Source organism: Piliocolobus tephrosceles, chromosome 11 (assembly GCF_002776525.5).
Source record: "Piliocolobus tephrosceles isolate RC106 chromosome 11, ASM277652v3, whole genome shotgun sequence".
Taxonomy (NCBI): Eukaryota; Metazoa; Chordata; class Mammalia; order Primates; family Cercopithecidae; genus Piliocolobus; species Piliocolobus tephrosceles.
Genome location: NC_045444.1, coordinates 56,638,450 through 56,650,722, shown reverse-complemented (window position 1 = coordinate 56,650,722; position 12,273 = coordinate 56,638,450). Strand labels below are relative to the sequence as shown.

Below are 12,273 nucleotides of genomic sequence, written 5' to 3'. Positions count from 1 at the left end.
TAGATATTGTGGAGCAAAAATAGACCATCCTTGTTCTACTGTGTCTGAATTCCTGACCCACAGAATCTGTGAGCACAGTAAGATAACTATTGTCTATGCCACTAAGTTTTAGGGGTGGTTTGTTGTGGAGTAATAGATAACCAGAACAGAATTTGGTACCTGAAAGTGGAAGTGGGATTCTCCCATAACGAAAACCCAAAACATAAGTGAAAGCAATCAGCTTTTGTTTGACTAGGCAGCAGAAAGAAGCTTGTGGAAATAAAGGAAGATCAACCACATGAGAACAACCAAAGGCTATTTATTTAGAGCTTGCTGTAGCAAGGGAGCCAGCTGCCATTACTTGCATTTTGGAAGACACTCAAAGGCAGGGAGAGGAGTGGAAAAGCTTTTAGTGGAAAAAAGGGAAGGCTTTGGGTATGCCCTATTGGAGGCTGCTGGCATTGGGAAGCTTTAGGCAGGCTAACTAGAAGTGGAGCATCCTCTTTGACTGGTTAGGCTGCACATTTGGCTTTCCCTGGTTGGCCCTAAGTTGGAAGTGGAGACAAAAATAAAAAAATTAGGGAAGCTGTCAGTTATTAATCAAGTCTTGGTCATTTGGCACCAGTTGTTCCAGAGGCTATTGTTTGGTTTCCTGGATTGTTGCTAGAGATAGCAGTCTGATTTCTAGTAGGCTTGCTTCTTGGGCTGGTTTCTCTAAATCATGGGCTGGTTTTCTAGGTTGGTTGCTGCAGATTGTGGGTCAGAGTTCTGTTTTTATATGTTGTCTGGTCATTGTCTGTATGTATATTCAGTCTTTCAAACTTAAGTGGCCTTGAGAAGTTTGTTGCTGAAAGCTGGCCTGACCTTGAGAAGACTGTCAGTGAAGGCTGGAAAGATGGGGAGGAAGTTATGACTGGAGGGTGGAAGAAAAGTGACCTTGCTAAGTGTAACAAAAGGTTTAGCAACATTGTCACCTACAGTAACAGTGAAAATAGAAAATATACCTAATGAACCAGTGGGTTTGGCCAAGGATATTTCCTGGCAGACAATTTAAAGTGTCAGTTGGTTTCTACTTATGATGAAATATGGCTGGAGAAAGAGGAACTGTTCAGTTTTCCAGCACACTTTAGAGGAAGTATGGAGGGCTCAAATCAGTCTTTCCAGTTAGCAAAGCATTTTCAAAGAAAGGTCCTCAGTGCAATGGCTGAATTAGGGGCACAGTCTGAGACTAAATTCAGTCTCAATAGCAGCTTGCATCCCTCCCACATACAAAATGCACTCTCCCTTTCCTCAAGGTCTCCCTCAGAGTCTCATCCTATTACTGCATCAGCTCAAAGTTCAAGATTTTGCTATCGAATCAGGTGCCAGTGCTGATGAGGTTTCTCAGGTACAGCCCCTTTAGGATGGTTTCTCGAAACCTGGAGGACCTGTGGGCCAAAGGCACAAGTGGTGTCTTAAGATCCTTGAGGCTGGGCGCGGTGGCTCAAGCCTGTAATCCCAGCACTTTGGGAGGCCGAGATGGGCGGATCACGAGATCAGGAGATCGAGACCATCCTGGCTAACACTGTGAAACCCCGTCTCTACTAAAAAATACAAAAAACTAGCCGGGCGAGGTGGCGGGCGCCTGTAGTCCCAGCTACTCGGGAGGCTGAGGCAGAAGAATGGTGTAAACCCGGGAGGCGGAGCTTGCAGTGAGCTGAGATCTGGCCACTGCACTCCAGCCCGGGCGACAGAGCGAGACTCCGTCTCAAAAAAAAAAAAAAAGATCCTTGAAAGGCCGACTTCTGTCTGAAAGTGTTCATGAGGTACCATCTGAAATCTTTCTGAGGTCTTATAAAAGTATTTAGAGTCACATCGTTGGCTGCATCTTTTGTATGTGGGAGGGATGTGAGCTGCTATTGCCAGAGTGTGGATTGTGACAGATGGCACTTTTCCAAAGATGATGGTGTTGATGAAAAGAGTCAAACTCTGTAAAATAGTTAAAGAGGTTTATTCTGAGCCAAATATGAGTGACCACGGCCCGAGACACAGTCTCAAGAGGTCCTGAGAACATGTGCCCAATGTGGCTGGGTTACAGCTTGATTTTATATATTTTAGGGGGACAGAAGTTACAGGCAGACACCAATCAATACACGTGAGGTGTATATTGGTTTGGTCCAGAAAGGTGAGAAAACTCAAAGCAGGGGCTTCCAGGTCACAAGTGGATTCAACAATTTTATGATTGGCCATTGCTGGAAAGAGCTAAGTTATTTTATTTTATTTTATTTTTATTTAGTTATCTTTTTTGAGATGGAGTCTTGCTCTGTTGCCCAGGCTGGAGTGCAGTGATGTGATCTCAGCTCACTGCAAGCTCCGCCTCCTGGGTTCATGCCATTCTTCTGCCTCAGCCTCCCCAGCAGCGGGGACTACAGGCACACGCCGCCATGTCCAGCTAATTTTTGTATTTTTAGTTGAGACGGGGTTCCACCGTGTTAGCCAGGATGGTCCCAATCTCCTGGCCTTGTGATCTGCCTGCCTCAGCCTCCCAAAGTGCTGGGATTACAGGTGTGAGCCACCGCACCTGGCTGGAAAGAGCTAAGTTATTATCTAAAGACTTGGAATCGGCTGGGTGGGGTGGCTCATGCCTGTAATCCCAGCACTTTGGGAGGCTGAGGTAGGCAGATTACTTGAGGTCAGGAGTTCAAGACTAGCATGGCAAACATAGTGAAACCCTGTCTCTACTAAAAATATAAAAATTAGCTGGGCATGGTGGCACGTGCCTGTAATCCCAGCTACTCGTGAGACTGAGACAGGAGAATCATTTGAACCCGGCAGGCGGAGGCTGCAGTGAGCTGAGATCATGCCACTGCACTCCAGCCTAGGCGACAGAGGGAGACTCTGTCTCAAAAACAAAAAGATTTGGAATTAATCGAAAGGAGTGACTGGGTTAAGATAAGGGGTTGTGGACACCAAAGTTTTTATTATGTAGATGAAGCCTCCAGCTGGCAGGATTCAGAGAGAATAGATGGTAAATGCCTCTTATCAGACCCTAAAGGGGGCTGGACTCTTAGTTTAATCTCTCCTGGATTAGGAAAAGACCTGGAAAGAGAAGGGGATTTTCTATAGAATGGAGATTTTTCCCCAACAGAGATAGTTTTTCAGGGTCATTGCAAAATATGTCAAAGAAACATATTTAGGGGTAAAATACTTTGATTACTTTCAGGGCCTGCTATTTGTCATGTCATGCTATACTACAGTCAGGCTGGAATTTGGTATCTTATTGTTACAGTCTCATATATATATGTGTGTGTATATATATATATATTTTTTTAAGACAGGGTCTCTCTTTGTCACCCAGGCTGGAGTGCAGTGGCACAATCTCAGCTCACTGCAACCTCTGCCACCCAAGTTCCATGATTCTCCTGCCTCAGCCTCCCGAGTAGCTGGGATTACAAGTGTGTACCATCACGCTTGGCTAATTTTTGTATTTTTAGTAAAGAGAGGGTTTTACCATGTTGGCCAGGCTGGTCTTGAACTCCTGACCTCGGGTGATCCACCCGCCTTGGCCTCCCAAAGTGCTGGGATTACAGGCATGAGCCACCATGCCAGCTCTTTTGTCAGTCTTAAGATCTCTGTTTCAGTGCTAATGCTGGTCAGTTGTGCCTGAATTTCAAGGGGAGGAAGGCATAGTGAGGCATGTCCAACCCTCCCTTCCCGTCGTCATCATCATAGTCATCGCTTGAACTAGTTTTTCAGGTTTACTTTGGAATGCCCTTGGCCAAGAGGAGGAGTCCATTCAGTTGGCTGGGGGGCTTAGAATTTTATTGTTGGTTTACAATGGCAACAAAGATGTCTCCTTTGCAATGTGAATTGGCCACTCCCCCTTCAAGTTCTGGAGGCTACTCCAGAACTAGATTCCCTTGAATCTAGGCTAACCTTAGTGATTTGCTTGTAACCAATAAAATATGACAGAATTATCATTAAAAAGACATTCCCTCTTGGAACCCAGCTGCCATGTTGTGTGAAACAAGCCATGTGTGGAGGCTACAAATAGGTGCTCTGGTTGACAGACTCAACTGAGCTCAGACTTTAATTCATGCTAGCTCAGGCACCAGGCATGTCAGCAAAGCAGTCTCAGATGATTCTAGCTCCCAGGCATTCAAGTCACCCCCAGTGGAGTCATTCCCAAAGGAGGCTCCAGACACTTTAGGACATAGCCCACTCTCACTGTGCCCTTTGTGACTTCCTGTCTTGCAGGACATGAGCATAGCACAATGGTTACTATTTTATGCCATTAAGTATTGGGGTGGTTCTACTTAGCAATAGGTAAGCCAGAACACCTGGTTATATACACAAGCATTCATAAGAATCATGTCATTTTCAAGCAGGAAAAGACCTCAAGAGATAGTCCGTCCTCCTCCCTCAGTTTTCAGATAAGGAATCAGTTACATGACTTGTCTGAAGTCATACAATTAGCTGGCAGACCAAGAATCTGAAGTCCTTTCCCATTACAATACAGACATGCTCATCATGCCCTGCAAAATCCTGTCAACTGGAACTACTGCAACTGTTCTGCCAGGGACAGGTTCTTCTCTAAAATTCCAGCTCTCCGGAGGGAGAAGGCCCTGACTTTGAGTAAGCCTTTAAACTGAAGCTCCCTGTGGGGTCTATCTAAAGAGTCACCCCTCACTTTACCAGGCTGGCCAACTTGATTCTTCCTTTTCTCAATCTTCCTTGGTCTTTCTCCGCCTCTTCCTTGTGGCTTCTGCCACTCCACTGTTTTCTTCTCTTTCCCTTTTTCAACACTGGGTATTGAAATACTATGTATCAACCAATGGCCTTCAAGGGCATAGAGTATGCTTAAAATTATGAGGTAAGACTCATAACAGAAGTGAAAGGGATCACCCAGCTGTTGGTAGTTATCAGAGGAGCTCAAGATATGAAACAGACAGAAGTAGAGCACCCCATCTACAAGGAGACTCCTGACATATCTCATCAGTCACCAGCATCCTAAGGAATCACATTTGGAAATTCTTTAATCTCTCTTCCATTTATAGATGGGGAAACTGATCTCAGAGAAGTGAAATGATTTTCCTAGATCATACATAGTCTTTGTGCCTCTTTGGAAATCCCAAAGCATCAAAATGCATTTTTCTCCTTTAAGGATTTTATTTGTGGCAGTTTAATATTAAAATCACTGATATTCAAAGGTACATTTTCAACATCACAAATTTAGACTCTATAGATAGCAACATTAAGTTCTAGCACTGGGAACACATTAAAAGGGTGCTTTTCAAGTGTTTAATGGAACATGTGTATCTTCTCAAGAGTGGTGCTTTAGCGTGAATATAAAGAAGGAAAATTCTAAACGAGGCCATATTCTTCAGAGGAAAACAATAAGCCTTATGAAGAAAGAAAACAGAAAGTCAGATTTCTAAAGCCTGGTCTGGGAAGATATTTAAGGGTTGTTTAACTAAAGTCAAGTATATCTAAGAGGTTGATAATTCATTCTGTCCCACTGAGGAGCTGGAAATATAATGGAATCTTTAAGTTTAAACCTAGTAAAATTGTTGGTTTGGGTTCTATGTTCCTGTTTTTATCTATTTTCTAGAAAGCTTTCACATTTCCAGAGAAGAAAGAGAAATGATTGTTATATATTTAGTTTTAACATAAGGTCTTGCTCTGTCACCCAGGCTGGAGGGCAGTGGCGCCATCTCTGCTTACTGCAACCTTTGCCTCCTGGATTCAAGCAATCCTCCCACCTCAGCCTCCCAAGTAGCTGGGACTACAGGCACGTGCCACCATCCTCTGCTAAAGTTTTTTGTTTATTGGTTTGTATTTATAGTAGAGATGGGTTTCGCCATGTTGCCCAGGCTGATGTCGAACTCCTGAGCTCAAGCGATCTTTCCGCCTTGGCCTCCCAAAGTGCTGGGATTACAGGTGTGAGCCACCATGCCCAGTTCAGAAAGATGAATGATTTAACTAAACACACAGATGTAGAGACTGGCGCACAAAAAGGTAAACATACTTGATCAAGGTCAAGGATTCGTTCATTTAAATCACAGTTCTCAACTGTTTTTGGATTATGAATTCTTTCAGGATTCAACTAAAGTTTGGATCCACTCTCCAGAAAAATGTGGACATTAAAAAATTTGCATACGTCTTAGTCAGTTCTGGCTACTATAACAGAGTTCCATAAACCTGGTAGCCTATAAACAACAAAAATTTATTTCTCATAGTTCTGGAGGCTGGGAGCCCAAGATAAGAGTAACAGCATGGTTGGGTTCTGGTGAGGGCCCTCTTCAGGTTTCAGACAGCCAACTTCTCATTGCATTCTCACATGGCAGAAAGAGGACTAGGGAGTTCCTTGGGGTCTCTTTTATAAGGGCAGTAATCCCATTTATGAGGGCTCACCGTCACGCCCTAATGAGCTTCCAAAGGCTCCACCTCCTAGTACCATCACATGGGGGGTTAGGATTTCAACATATGAATTTTGAGGGGACAGAAACATTCCATCTATAACAGCATGGAATGCCCATTCATGAATCCCACATCTGTGAACCTCTGGGCTAAATATAGGATAAACCCAGACAATGGATAAAGTGGTTAAAATGATGAACTCCATCTTCTATGTTTTGAAGTAGAAAATTCAGCCCCATTACTGAAAGGGTTTAAGGAGTAGACCATAGAATAGGAACATATAAGTAGTATAATACTATTTTTATTAAAATAAATATTTATATTGTGCATATATAGCAAAAAAATTTTATTGAGTACTTGTTAGTTACCATTTTTCTAAGTTCATCTATATATTGTATTTTTTAATGAATGAATTTTTTTCTTTCTTTTTTAAATTTCAATAATTTGGGGGGAACAGGTGGTGTTTGGTTGCATGGAAATGTTCTTTAGCGGTGATTTCTGAGATTTTGGTGTACCCATCTCCTGAGCAGTGTACACTGTACCCACTGTGTAGTCTTTTATCACTCACTCCCCTCCTACCTTTACCCCTGAGTCCCCAGAGTCCATTATATCATTCTTATGCCTTTGTGTCCCCATAGCTTAGCTCTTACTTATAAAAGAGAACATACAATGTTTGGTTTTCCATTCTTGAGTTATTCAATTCACTTAGTTATTCTATTCACTTAGAAAAATAGTCACTGGCCGGGCGCGGTGGCTCAAGCCTGTAATCCCAGCACTTTGGGAGGCCGAGACGGGCGGATCACGAGGTCGGGAGATCAAGACCATCCTGGCTAACACGGTGAAACCCCGTCTCTACTAAAAAAATACAAAAATCTAGCCGGGCAAGGTGGCGGGCACCTGTAGTCCCAGCTACTCGGGAGGCTGAGGCGGGAGAATGGCGTAAACCCGGGAGGCAGAGCTTGCAGTGAGCTGAGATCCGGCCACTGCACTCCAGCCTGGGCGACGGAGCCAGACTCCGTCTCAAAAAAAAAAAAAAAGAAAGAAAAAAGAAAAATAGTCTCCAACTCTATACAGGTTGCTGCAAATGCCATTTTTTCATTCCCTTTTGTGGCTGAGTAGTATTCCACATTAATCTGTATAACTTAATCCCCACAACAACCCTATAAGTTAGACACTATTATTATAACCAGTTTGCAAATGAGGAAATGACACACACACACAAACACACACACACACACTCAAACTGGAAGCCACGAGGTTAGGAATCATATCCAGCATCTGGGACAGGGCAAGGTAGACTCTGAAGGTGATACATAAAGATGTGTTGATTTAATGAATGAGCCAAATGTTAACAGTAGTTTTTTTGTTTTTGTTTTTAATGAGAGGTAGAGGATAAGGCAACCCTTTTATTGTCTACTTGCATTTTCTACTTAATTTTTTTTGTTTATTTTTAGATGGAGTTGCACTCTGTCGCCCAGGCTGGAGTGCAGTAGCACCATCTCAGCTCACTGTGACCTCCATCTCCTGGGTTCAAGCGATTCTCCTGTGTCAGCCTCCCAAGTAGCTGGGACTACAGGTGCACACCACCATGCCTGGCTAATTTTTGTATTTTTAGTAGAGACAGGGTTTTGCCATGATGGCCAGGTTGGTCTCAAACTCCTAATCTCAAGTGATCCACTCTCCTCAGCCTCCCAAAGTGCTGGGATTACAGGTGTGAGCCCCTGTGCCCAGCCTACTTGAATTTTTTTTTTTTTTTTTTTTTTTTGAGACGAGTTTTGCTCCTTTTGCCCAGGCTGGAGTGCAATGGCATGATCTTGGCTCACTGCAATCTCTGCCTCCTGGGTTCAAGCGATTCTCCTGCCTCAGCCTCCCAAGTAGCTGGGATTACAGGTGCCCACCACCATGCCTGGCTGATTTTTGTAATTTTAGTAGAGATGGGGTTTTACCACATTGACCAGGCCGGTCTTGAACTCCAGACCTCAGGTGATCCCCCTGCCTCAGCCTCCCAAAGTGCTGGGATTACAGGCGTGCCCCACCGTGCCCGGACCTACTTGAGTTTTTATGATGAGCATGTTGGCAGATCACAGTTAGTGTTCAACAAATATCCATGTGCTTCTCTATGTTTCCCATCCTCTATGCTTCTAGGTGTGTTCATGGGTCTAATTCTCACCAATGGAATGTTTGTGGAAATAATGCGTCTCCTTCAGCCGGAGGCAGTTAAGAGACAAGGACTATTGGGGGCCATCTCTGAGGCTTGCTACCACAGAGACCATAAAATATTCAGCAACGTGTAGACTCAGTTTGCCTGTGTAATTTATAGGGGACATGAAGACAAATTTCAGGTTGCTGTTTTGTGGTATAATTCCCTGAAATTTTCTTATTTGTTTATTGGTCTTTCCTGCCTTACTGGAATATCAGCTTCCTGAGAGTGTAAAGCTCGTGTCTGTTCTGCTGTCTGCTGTTTCCCTGGTGCCTGACACAGTGACTACCGCATGAGAAGAGCTCCTAAAATAGTGAAATAAATGAAGAATCACATGAGTGAAGTCCTCTGGGTACCTGAGTATGGACGAAACTGGAAAACATTGATGGAGTTTTCCATAGCAGCATCCTAAGAAGACACCCTTGAGCGGGTGAGAACTCATTTTGAGGACATCAGCAAACACAGCTTAAGAGGAGTTTAAAAGGTGATATCACCTGGGCTTGCTTTCTCAGGTACTCTTTTAAAAGGATGTAATTCTTAGCTGTCCCAGGAAGACTCACCAGGAACACTGTTAATAACTGCCTTAGAAGCATTTTGTGATCTATCATTTAGGATATTTGTTTAGTTGCTCTAATAGGCACCAAGTAACAATGGGTTAAACAATGGTCTGTCTTTCAAATAAAAGTCCAGCTGGTAGGCAGCTCAGGAAAGGTGGGCTGCTCTGCTTCATGTGATGGTCTGAGGACCCTTATGCCTTCTGTTTTGTTGCTTTGCCATCCTCTGGGGTGTTGTCCTATCCACATGATTGAGTTGAATGCCCACCATCATGTCTGCATTGCAGCCTCAAGAAAGAGAAAAGAAGAAAGGGAAAGCATGCAACTTTCTTTTAAGGATGTGACCTAGAAGTGACATACATCACTTAGGCTCACATGCCATTGGTGGAAACTTAGTCATATGGCCACTGCTAGTTGCAAATGAGGCTGGGATATGTCATCTCTAGATGGACAGTCATGTACCTCCCAAAAACTTGGGGGTTACTATTAGCAAAAGGAAGAAAGAAAATATGAATGGGTGGGGATTGGCAGTCTCTCATCAGTAGGAAAGCATCATGACTGATGCTGAGAAACTCTTTGCCCAAGTCTTTATGGCCTATATATGTAACTCCATATTACTGACAATGTGCATCACAGGGTGTGGTAGGTGGCTTCTAAAATGGCCCCAAATGATTCCTGTCTCCTGGTACTCAAGCCCTTGTGTAATCCCTTTTTCTTGAATGACTTCCTTCAAGTTAATAGACTGTTGATAGGCTGCCACTTCTATGATTAGATTATTAAAGATGTACCTCCATTTTCCTAGCAGACTTTATTGCCTTTGCAGCTTGCAAGCTTTGATGAAGCAGCCATGTTGGGAAGCCCCATATGGCAAGAAACCAAAGTCAGTCTCCAGACAATAGCCAGCAAAGAACTGAAGTCCTCAGTCCAATAACCTACAAAGAACTGAATCCTACCAATAACCACTTGAGTTTGGAAATGGATCCCTTACCAATCGAGGCTTCAGATTAGACCCCAGCCTTGGTTGACCTTCAGTGTAGCCTTATGAAAGACCCTGAAGCAGATAAAGCAACTAAACTGTGCCTGGACTTCTGATGCACAGAACTTGCGAGATAATAAATGTATGTTGTTTGAAGCCTCTAAGTTGGTGGTAATTTGTTGCAACAAAAAATAACTAATACATAGGGGTCTTTATTAAGACTGCTGCTCTGGGTCTAACTGTCTTAGGAGTACTATACCTGTTCCTTCTGAGGCATGGCCCTTCCACATCTCCATATCCATCAGTCCTCCACACAACACACATCCACACCACTACCACCTCTTCTCCATCAGAGACACTCTCCTTCTCTCTTCAGCTGTGGCTTCTTCCACCTCCTGCCTTGTGGTTTTTGCTTTTTTTTTTTTTTTTTTTTTTTGGCCTTTGAATGGTCACTCAACATACTCTTCTAAGTTAGTTTAGATTATGATAATAGCCAGGAAGGTAGTGGTAGGGGAATGTCTTTAAAAGCTGGAGAAATGAGACTTGGGGAATGCAAAGGAATGACTGTTAGACATTGGGAAGTTGAGATTACCTCAGAGAAGCCATCAGACCCAGGATTCTGGGAGAGATAGAGACAGTTAGCAGCTTCCTAGAACCACCACTGTATCCCCACTCAAACAGCTCAAGGAAGAAAGGGATTCTGGTCTTTAATCTGAACCCACCTCTTATAGATGCCAATGGGAAGAGACACTACCAGTTAAAACTATGCCTTGTTTACTATACTGACCATACTTGTAGTACCTTATATTCACAACAAAATACTTATTGAGTATATAGTATGTGCCAGGCACTATATTAGGCTCTGATATGTCGTAGTGAATAGCCTCTGCTCTCCTGGTGTTCCTAAATATTCCCTGCCAACTTTCTGTATTTCTTACTAGACTGCTGGCTCCATGAGGACAAGAACCTTGTATGACTTTTTCATGATGGATGTTCATCTGTGCCAGCTGTAAATATTTAACAAATACTTGTGGAATACACGAATCCAAAAGTGAGTGGAATGATAAAGAGGTAAGACATCAGGTGAGGGAGTAAGATTTTACAACACGGTGACTTTACTAGAATGCAAACTCTACAAGGGCTGGACCTTGATAAGTATTGGTTGCTTCATCTGTACAATAAAGAGGTTTGATTTGGTGAACTCTGAAATCATTTTGGTTATAAACCTCAATGACTCTTTGATTCTGAACTGTCACAGAAAGATATGAGCCTAGAATAAAATATCTAGAACATATATATTTAACTCAATTTTTGTGACTTCAGTTCAGAATTTAATTAATTTTAGTTGGGAATTTAGCAAACCCAAGCGATCATTTAGTGTCTTTATTCTTATATTTTGACAGGGAAAGGATCATGACATCTACTACAGCATTTGGCACAGACCCAGGTAAATAAGATAAAGCTTCTAAGTCACTTCTCTTCGAATCATGGAATATATTGTGTCAGACCTCAGCGATCAGCTGTGGACTTTTTAAAAAGGAAAATTAGATATGGATTTATTACCTGAGCATTTGCCATTGCCAAAATGTGTAGATGTTACCCCATTCACTAGTTTTCTCTCATAAGGAAGCATTTCTCTAATGGTGATCTTCCACCCACCTGTCTTAGAGTCACTGGGGTGATGGTTATAATGAAACCAGCTTCCTCACCCCTAGACCAAACGAATTAGCAGTTCTAGGGATGTAGCTCAGGATCCTCCATTTAAATAAGCATCCAAAGTAATTTTCATGAATGTAAAAATCTGAGAGCCACCATTCCTATTTCTTTGGCAACTTCAGACCAAATCTTCTCTCCATACTTCTTCCCTGAGTCTTCTCTCAGTCTCTATGCTCCTCAACCATCTCTCCCTTTGCTAGGCTGCTGGATTGCTATTGAAATGTGCTTACATGTTTTTTTTTTTTTTTTTTTTTTTGAGACGGAGTCTCGCTCTGTCACCAGGCTGGAGTGCAGTGGCCGGATCTCAGCTCACTGCAAGCTCCGCCTCCCGGGTTTATGCCATTCTCCTGCCTCAGCCTCCAGAGTAGCTGGGACTACAGGCACCCGCCATCTCACCCGGCTAGTTTTTTTGTATTTTTTTTAGTAGAGACGAGGTTTCACCGTGTTAG

The 12,273-nt window shown here is 43.1% G+C and overlaps 1 long non-coding RNA gene across 1 annotated transcript in view; it reads left to right on the top strand.

Moving 5' to 3' along the window:
- LOC111522169 overlaps positions 1 to 12,273 on the top strand; it is a 75,362-nt gene that overhangs the window by 35,482 nt on the left and 27,607 nt on the right. The window contains exons 2-3 of the long non-coding RNA XR_002725184.1: positions 11,050 to 11,179; positions 11,512 to 11,555. This is a non-coding gene — a long non-coding RNA (uncharacterized LOC111522169). The remainder of the gene's footprint in view (positions 1 to 11,049; positions 11,180 to 11,511; positions 11,556 to 12,273) is intronic.